Source organism: Schistocerca gregaria, chromosome 10, assembly GCF_023897955.1.
Source record: "Schistocerca gregaria isolate iqSchGreg1 chromosome 10, iqSchGreg1.2, whole genome shotgun sequence".
In the NCBI taxonomy this organism is placed as follows: domain Eukaryota; kingdom Metazoa; phylum Arthropoda; class Insecta; order Orthoptera; family Acrididae; genus Schistocerca; species Schistocerca gregaria.
In genome coordinates this window covers 146,567,391-146,577,781 of record NC_064929.1, presented here as the reverse complement: position 1 = coordinate 146,577,781, position 10,391 = coordinate 146,567,391, and positions in this window count along the sequence as shown.

The window sequence follows — 10,391 nt, the reverse complement described above, 5'->3', positions numbered from 1 at the left end:
TTAAGGACCACTGGAGCAGTCTTCTGATTTCAAAAACCACCCAGTGTGTCTGAATTTTCTGGTGATGATAATGAGGTAGATGTCACTGAAAACTCAGAACAACACAAAGACTATGATCATCATGAAGAACCTCTTTTCAAAGGAGGAGCAGAACAATCTGATGCAAATTCTGTTATTGTTTTCTCGTAATGCGACTGAAATAGGTGCTACAGCCACTCAATCTGGAATTTCTGGTAGACGGAACAAAAAGGATGTATTGAAATAAGACCAGGGCCCTACAAGATATTCGATTGGGAAAGGTGATAATGCTGAGTCTGGTTTCAAGTTGTTCTTTCGTGTAACCCTCATTGACAATATATGTATGTTGTCTAGCAAGGAAAGTCAAATTGTTTACAAGTACTGCAGGAATATAATTTACATGAAATTACGAATTCTGATGCTAACTGGTGTTTACAAGTCAAGAAATAATGATATCAGTTAGCTTTGGAGTGCGGAAAATGGTTGATCACTATTCAGTTAAATTATGTCTCGCAATCACTTCCATGCTATCCTGAGGGTGTTGTGCTTTGACAGTGCAGCAGCCCAATGTGACCATAGGTCGAGTGACAAACTGGAACCAATCAGAGAAGTTTTTGAGATGTGGGAAACTACCCTGAGGGATGCCTGTACTCCAGGATGATGCATGACCATGGATGAAAAGTTGGTCAAATTTCGAGGTCGCTGCCCATTTCAAAAATATGTGCCATCAAAATTTGGTAGAAACAGAATAAAGCTCTGGGGAATTTGTGACAGTGCAACAAGCTATTGCTGGACACATTGCATTGAGAAGAAAGATGGAATAAGTCAAATCACATGTTATATGTGCACCAAAACTATATGCTCAGAATATTCTGCTATTGTCTGTGGACCCTGTGAAAATTTGTAGTAAGAAGTATATCATAAAAACACTTGGTGTAGAATGATAAAAAACAGTATATTTTCTTTTCGAGAAAATATCTTTTGCTCAACCCGTGGGGCAACGTGTCATTCCCAGATGTGACAAAACAGAACAAACAGTGCCAAGTTAAGTTACCACAAGTGTTCGTCGAAGCTAACAGTAGCTTGACTCATGTGGTATGCAGCTAGGAGCTCAGATTATGTAATTCTGTCTGCATGGTACCAATGCTCAGCTCACATTGCTTCGTCTGCCTCGCCCTGTGCACACCACACCATTGTCAAAATTGTGGCCTAACAGTAAACGTACATGTTGACAGGCGTCAAACGCCAAATGCTTGGCCCAGCAACAAACTATAGTTCTAGTGTTCATGCACTTCTGCAGTAAAACTGCCACAGATAGCTTACAAGTAATCCACATAAAGCCTACTTACAAAGATTCAACAGTTTGGAAAGAACAACATTTCAACCACACTGGAGATGCCAGTGATTGTTCAAATATTTGTTATGAAAATAATTTATTCTCTAGCTCAAAAACACACAATTTAAAAACAAAATTACCATATTCAGGGGTCACTGGCTGTCTTCATCTCTACAAGTCAAAAAATTTTAATGGGAAGTTATGCAAATTATATCAGAATTAAAATACACTAAAATAAAGTAATGTTGTAACATAAGACTAATGCCATAGTGATTGTGTCAGGGAATTATTTATTTCCAAAACTAAAACAAAAAAGTTCCCAGAAACAGTATTAAGTGAAGAATCTAGGAATATACGACAGCCCCCTATGTACTGCTTCTCTAGGGACTACAAGGATGTGAAGTATTTGAGCAGTCATTCTTGCCATGGTCGTTATGTACATTAATGAGAAAGAAACCTAAAATGGAAAGTGCTTTTTGACATATGCTTCACAGCAATTAGTTGAGTGTTGTAAATGCAAATCTGGAGCTAAGTAGATTAATCAAACAGGATGTCCAGATGTTTGCATATTTCATAAGAAAACCCAACAAGATTGCAAATACTAACACTTATAAAGATAACAACTTACCAAATAGTGAAGATGTCAATTCAATCCTTTTTTTGAGCTACACACACACACACACACACACACACACACACACACACACACACACACACTCTCTCTCTCTCTCTCTCTCTCTCTCTCTCTCTCTTTACACTAGGTCATCCCAACACACTAATAATATTGATGACTATTTGAAAAACAGTTCAAAGGAATAACAGTTGCCAAATCAAGTTACCTTAATTTATTTTATTTAAATATTTAACACTGTTATTTTGCTTATTAGCACAAATCAACATTAAAACTTGTGACTCTCTATTTTTTTCACACTTATGTCAACACCTTCTTATGTTTCTCATTGTTGAGGGCTCTAGATTCCTATTCTGCATAAAGACAATACGACTTCAATGGAAATTAATTAATGTTTTACCCATTCTCATATTGTCATTTTCTTCTAGGTACAAAACATCCAGTTAAACTCTACTCTTTGCTGGTGCTAGAACTTTAGCACTACAGAATTTCAGTTAGATCATGATCTGCATATCTGTGATTAATTAATAAAACTTTTATACAGTCACCTTGTCTGTTTGAAGAGTGACACATGCTTCTTCACAATAATAATGTATCACATATTGCCGGAACAGAAAGATGCATCTGTCTACTATCACAACGAGGAAGCCAGAGAGCCATATATTTATCTGTAAGAATCTTCATTTGTTATTAAAAAAAAACTCAATGAGAAATTTTTAAACATCATTAAAAATAATTAAAATCACAGCTGATGGCTACTCCACTTTTACCTTCGCTTAACATTACTGTACAACTGAAAAGTTTCACTGCCTGACTGGAAGAGAAATGCCATGGTTGCTTGTTCCTATAGCATATAAAAAAGAGTCCAAAACATTGTGCTATTAACGCTTTTTGTGTGCGAAGTGAATGGTTATGTTTGAATGCATTTTCTTCTATGAAGAATCCAAATTGAGCAGCTGAGCTACTAACGGGGTCTCCCTGTGCACAACACATGACCAGCACTTCCAATGGCTGGTGAGTTGCTGTCCAACCTCATACTGTTGTTAGAAATAATATTTTGTAGACAAACTGCAATGAGCTCTTCAAGGAGTTCGGAATTCTTACACTTACATTCCAGAAAATTTACTATTTAAGGGCATTTATGGCAAATTACAAAACTATATTTCAAACAAGCTTTGACAATACCCATACAAAGAATGCAAAATATAAAAATAGTCTTCTCATTTTTTTCTCTGTTACTATGAAACAAAATGAAATACTTCAGTCTGATGCAAAAACTTTTAACAGTTCATTTCTGCAGATTTCCAGTTACGTTTGGATGAAAAGTTAAACTAAGAGAATATCTTATTAGCTGTTTCCTGCATGTATCATGTGTATTTGAGATTTGATTGCAATCTTACACCACAATGTTCAGTATAACTAATCACCATATAGTGTATGGCAGTCACTTCTCCTAGTAATCAATACACTCTCATGATTTTTACATGTGCGATAGATGAGCAGCACATTGCTGTAGCAACCAAAGCAGATACTTTTTTTAAGTAAATGTTTCTTATGTCACTCACATAAGGAGCAAATTTGCAGTCTTGTAGAGCAGAAATAGTGTTCAATGAGACCTCAGTATGAGTTATAAGCTCCAAGTCATCACTGAAAACAGTTGATGAAGCTTCCAGAAAAAGGCAGAACCCCGTGGCAATATACATTTTTTATTGTTACACACCCTTACCTCAGAAAACAGGCCAAGGAAAGGGAAAGCCTACTTTACAACACATGCAAGTAAAGAAAAATTTTGACATTGTTACCTGGAATGCACTCTTTGATATTCTTATGGGAGCACTGATTACCTATCACTTGCATAGCAAGAATCAAAGATCAAAAACACAGGCTGTAGTTAAGAAGTGAGTGGTACATCACTGCAGGACAATTCAGCTCAGTTTCACGAACATTCTTAGGTTCCTGTTTGCGACAATTTGCAATTGTGTGGAACGAGTTGATAGGTTTACAAATAAGGCACGCTTTCTCTTTGAAAATGTGATCACGTGCTGCACATTTACAGAACCGAATTTTTTCTTTATTTTTTAAACTTTTAATCCACAACAAAATTTGATAAATGGAACCTAATCACATGTATACTATCTATTTAGAAAGGTATCCATCGAGTAAAAGGAACCAATAATTAAAAATAATTTCAATTTCTTTAATAAAACTTTCATTATCGGCCAGCACCTTTAATTCCTAATTTGTCCAGGCCATGAAGGCCCAAGGGATGTTCACATGACACTGTATCATCATGTGCCTTGCAGCGTCATGGGTGTGGTATGAACGAGCGTGTGATCAGTACACCATTCTCCAGGTCGTTTTGCAAATTTTCCAGACTCAGTCAAGTAGCTCCTCAGTTGGCAACACAAGGCTGAGTGCACCTCGCACCATTCCTCCCACTGAGAAAAAATCCCTGGCAGTACTGGGAATCAAACCCAGGTCCTCCAGCTGGCATCCCTCTGTGCAGACCTTCAGCCATGGAGGTGGATTTCAATCACATGAGAGCCCACCAGATATTTTTATGTGGTTATACTTTGCTCCTTTCTGTGCAAGATTCCAGTTAAGTTGTGGATAGTGGTCGCTGTTTTTCTTCCCACAGTTATTTATACAAATGATGCCATTATTTTCAATTTATGACTCGTTCTTCACATCAAACTACATGAGAGACTGAATTTACTGCTCGTGTTGTTAGCAGGACAAATTATTTAAAACATTGGGAAATGAAGTTCGAGGATGGCATCTGATTTTATCGTAACAGTACCTTCCTGTGCAATGAATATTTTGTATTTATGTACAAAATTGCCCAGAGAATTACTATGTATGGTATCAGTGAACGAATGTATTCAAAGTAAGCTAATTTTCTAATGTTTTCACCACCAAACTCTACAATTACAGCAAATTTTTCTGAACTTATGTATTTGAGAAGCTCTGTAATATTTTCAAAATCCGTCAGGGTGCTTACTGATCAGTACTTGGAATGGAAATAACATAAGTTTTAGACGCTCCTTCACCTCTGTCGTATTGTTACTGATAACAGTATACCTTGCCTCAGACAGAACTGAATTAACTTTATTTGTCCCAAGTCATGTTGGAAAGCATCTACCAAGAACTAAACAATAATATTATTTAATGCATTTACTGCTTCCTTTATTGTTACAAATCAGTCAGGCTCTATTACGATGCTTGCATCAGCAGCAAAGATAGCTGCTGCTTCTTATCAATGTATATGTGTGTATGTGCGGATGGATGTGTGTGTGTGTGTGTGTGTGTGTGTGTGTGTGTGTGTGTGTGTGTGTGTGTGTGTGTGCGCGCGCGCGAGTGTACACCTGTCCTTTTTTTCCCCTAAGGGAAGTCTTTCCGCTCCCGGGATTGGAATGACTCCTTACCCTCTCCCTTAAAACCCACATCCTTTCGTCTTTCCCTCTCCTTCCTGAAGAAGCAACCATCGGTTGCGAAAGCTAGTAATTCTGTGTGTGTGTGTTTGTGTGTTTTGTTCATGTGCCTGTCTGACGGCGCTTTCCCGCTTGGTAAGTCTTGGAATCTTTGTTTTTAAGTCAAATCACATTTATATAATAGCAAAAACAGGACTGATCCCAGAAATGAATCCTGTGGAACACCAGAAGTAATTTGTCCCCACTATCCCCAAGACTGTACATTTTATGTAACACAACCCTTCGCTTTCTCTCTGTTATATGAGAAGGAAATCAATTACTCGTCGTACCTCGAAAGGCATAAAATATGTTTCCCCAAAAGAATGGTACGATTTACAGTGAAATACCTGAGATAGATCGTAAAAAATCCCGTTAAGTGAAATCATGTCATACACATATATCGCTGAAACGGTACAGCACGTGTTCGAGTGGGGAGGCCGGTCTGGGATCCAAATAGTGACTGACTCAGACCCTCATATTTGCAGATATGCTCAACCATTGCCTGACATAAAAGAATGAAGCATTCTGTAGGAGGAGGAGGAAACAAATAGGAAAAAAACAAAAAAACTTCACAGACTGGGAGGATATGTGAAGCTTTATTGTTTACAAAACTGAGACCAATTTACAAGGGATTTGGCAGTACGAGTTAAGTTATCAATTAGATACTGCACCCCCTCTCTCATGGAGTTATGTACGGAATCAGTTCGTTATGGCACCATAAACCCATCGCACCTTCTCCTGGGACAATCTAGCCCACGACTGTCGAAACTGGTTTCCGATATTCCAGTTACTGGCACTGGGACAGCCAGTTCCACACATTCTATCAGGAACATATCTGTAGATGTCTCTGGCCATGGGAATACTTCAATGTCACAGTCGGTTCGTAGACATACTTTCCTCGTGTGGATGAGTTTTCTCCTGGCAGAAAAATGGCATGAAACTGTCACATGACAGGTAATAGTGTAGTCCATTCTTCCTTGTCTCTGCACTGCTCCAGATGCAGCCATTTGTGTTGTGCCTTTACACAAAATGGCAATTTCCTAGTGCAACTGCTGCTAGTCTCTGACAAATTGTGCAGGACAATGCAGAATGCTGTGAGGAGTCCAATATTCGTTTTCAGATGGCAGGCACAGATTTGAAGGAGTTAAGACGTACTCGTTGCATAATACAGCAATTGTACCTCGTAATCTTCAGACATGTTCACCAGAACCTCGACAGAGTGTACGCTCAACTTAATGTTGCCGTGCCGTGTGGCATCGGGCTACTATCACATCTGAGTGGTTGCATCATGCAGTACCCAGGTTTGTGGAGCAACCGACCGACTGACTGGAGACCCGCCCCTTCCAAGATCTGCCAGGTGCTGGTAACACTGCCTCACACGAGTATGTGGCACCTCTGTGTTCTTCACAGGGACCAGTCAACATCTGATTCTGTTCACGTGGCTTATAGAGGTACTGTAGGCATGCTAACAGCATACTGCATGAACAACGCTAAGGCACCCTGGTGCCTTTTCCATCTGTCACAGTGAATTCCAGCTATAATCATTTACAGAACTGCCAGTGATGTTTAGACATTCAACTATCTTCTGGGTGTTCCCCTTCTTTTGTCAGGCAGTGTCCAACACTTTTGAGATGGAAGTCAGTAATCAAACAGGTGATAGGTATTAATAAACGTCCTACTGCAGGGACCGATGACCTCGCTGTTTGCTCCCCTTCCCAAAACTGACCAATCCTACTCCATTTCTTAAAGAGGAGCCTAACGACAGCATAGTTTGTCTGGTTGGATACCTTGCAATTGAAGAAAGTAACTGTATCAGGATAAATTTTTAATGTTTTGATTACACTGTTTTTACATTTAAGAGAATTAATTATTTTCCTGATTTCCCTGGAAAAAGTAAGAATGATTTGAAATTCACTATTGTCGCATATACTGCAGTACTAACTGTAATGATTAATTAATTTATTTACAATGTAGGAAAATATAGATTGCTAATTACTGTAAAGATGAGACACTGAGTTGCACCCAGGCACACTTAAACATAAGCTTTCAGCCACAGCCTTTCAGAAAAAGAAACACACATCATTCGTTCACATGAGAAGAGTGCGTACTTATTTTTCTTTTTCTGACAGAGGCTGTGGCCAAAAGCTTATGTGTAAGCATCATATTTTAATTGTGTCTGTCTGCAACTTAACATGTCATCTTTATGGTTAGTAGCAATCTGTCTTTCCCTACATTGTCGATATTCCGACCTGGAATTTCCACTGTTTAATTTGTTTATTGGACATCTGTGATCTGATATGACACAGTGTGCAACTGATGATGTCAGACAAAATTGTAATATTTACAATGGGTGTATTATGGTTTACATACAATACACAACAACATTTTTATATAAGGTTTGTATTTACATTACATTAATACTTGTTCCACAGATCATGAATCAACTTTTTGTAATGATGTGGGACGTGTCAGTTTAACAAAAGTTTTATAAAACAGTTACTACTTCATGCTGGCGAAGAGTTATCGGGCTTCCAGCTGGGTGGCGGTGTCTTCGAACTGCGACGTTTCGACGAGTGACATACTCATCATCTTCTGGCGAAGTGCCGAGACTTTGCGGATGCCGGTCCCTTTATACCTGCGGTGTGCCCCCCACCACCTGGCCACGGGAGGCTGGGTCCAGAGGAACCAGCGGGCGGGGTGGAGGGAGAAGCAAGTGCGCCATTCGTGTCTCCGTCAGAGCATTCTGATCGCGTCTCGTGAGCTGGATGATTCTTGGTGCGTTCCTGGCGTATTGCAGCTAATGCTGGATTGCAGGCTGCACTCAGCTGATATACGGGTCCATGAGAATCTTGTGAACAGGGACGAAGGCTTTCTATTGATTCTTTAATGACGCTATCCCAATAGCTCCTGGCTCGGCACAGCACCCTGGTGTTTTCGAAATCAAAGGTGTGGTTTTCTTTGGTGCAATGTTCAGCTATAGCAGATTTCTCTATCTGTCCAAGTCGAACATGCCTGATGTGTTCCTCACACCTTTTAGAGATGCAGCGCTGCGTTTGACCAATGTACTGCACATCACATTCGCAGGCAATGCTGTATATACCAGCTGTGTTTCTTTCGTCTTTGGCGGTGATCGGAAGACGGTATTTATGATGGATTTTCTCAATAGCTGATTTTGGCTGATATGGGCCCCAAATATGGAAGAAAGGTGAGTCTCTTGTTAACTTCCTCTTCCTGAAATTTGTCAGCCTATCTCCTCTTAAAGGCCCTGCCAATCCTTTTTTCACTGTGCTCGTTTTTTTTCCGAAATACCTCTCTTAGATGGTGTAATTCGTCTGAGAGGCTTTCTTTGTCACAAATGATGTGCGCCGTATGTACCAAGGTGGTCAGTACTGACTGGCATTGCGCCGGATGGTGGCAGCTTGTTGCATGGAGGTACAGGTCTGTGTGCGTCTGGGCCATTCAGTATATAGAAAAAAGAGGCTATTTTGCCCATGTTATGTAACCTACATATCAAGTGGAATGGTTTCAACATCGTTGGTTCTCCCAGTTTCTTAATAATTCTGAAGGAATGTCACCTTCTGCAAGTGCCTTGCTTAGACATAGATCTTACAGCATTCAGTCCAATTCTTACTCAACTACATTTTCCATCTAATCTTCAATTTGTCGAGTATAATGTGACATTGAAAGTTAAGGGAAAAGCTTTCAAATCTTCTTATTACTCCCCCCCCCCCACGCCCAGCACTCTCATCCGAGAGATTATGTACTACTGAGAGGTCAACGCAAACCATTCCAGGGTGGCATTGGCTCTAACCTGTGACAAAATCATGTTGTATGTGACATCATATGTAGGGGTGTATTCGGAACTTGGCTAGTGAGAAGAGAGCATTTTGAAGCAAGTATGTCACTTGATGTGGTGCTCAGTTATAGTAGATGTTGATTTGAGGATAGTTGTTGAGTGTGCTGTTAACTGTGAAAGGTCAATGTGTGGTTTGGTTGGGTGACTAACCCAACAGTGAAGTTTGACAGCCATATGTACACAGAGGATATGCCTTATATGCTGAGAACCACAACTTTTTTCAGAAGTAAAATCCAAAATGTGGAAAGGTTATGGAAATGGTGAAAGTGGTGCTCTCTGGCAACAGTGATGTTTCTACAGGGTGCTTTCATGACGACTCTTTGTCAGGATCAACTTGGCATGGAACCTGGAAATAAAATTTTAGCCAGGCAACCAAAGATATCATTTACTTGACTTTTATTTTTGGTAGCACTTGTCTACATAGCTTTGTGCCGTTGAGAGAGGTGTCAATGTTTGTTCATTTACTGATCAGTTCGGAAGGGAAAGTGGGAAGGTTTACATACTTAAACATGTTTTTTTTTTAATCTGTATGATGTTTGAGTTTGAAAAATTAGTGTTGATCAATGTGAGAGTATTTTTTCCTTTTTTCCATGGGATTTTTGGAGGAGGGGGGGGGGGGGGGTTAATGGGGGCAGCTGTCAGTTGTGTGGGTGCACACAGGTGGAGTAGGTATTTTATCTTGTCATGAATATTTTTTGTCTGTGGTTTGTGTATTATTAAGTGGTGCTTTCCTTTTTAATTTTTGTTTTCTGCTAGTCTAATTTTTTTTTGTACATTTGTGTCTTTTGATGGATCAGTAAATTGAAGTTAATAATCTAAGTGCATATTGGTATGTTATTTGGTTTCTTTGTGATTTCTTTTTCTTTTAAAACAATACTGTGAAGTTCATACGAAAAATTCACATAACAATACAAGTTGTTACGTTGTAAATAACTATGATTCAGATATCATTGTACTGTGGCTGGGGGGGGGGGGGGGGAGGTTGGGGAGTTCATTTTAACTATATACATATCTTTTCACTTTTGCCACATTGTGTGCATCAATCAACTCTCAAAAATTCAAGAACAGTTAATTTTGTAA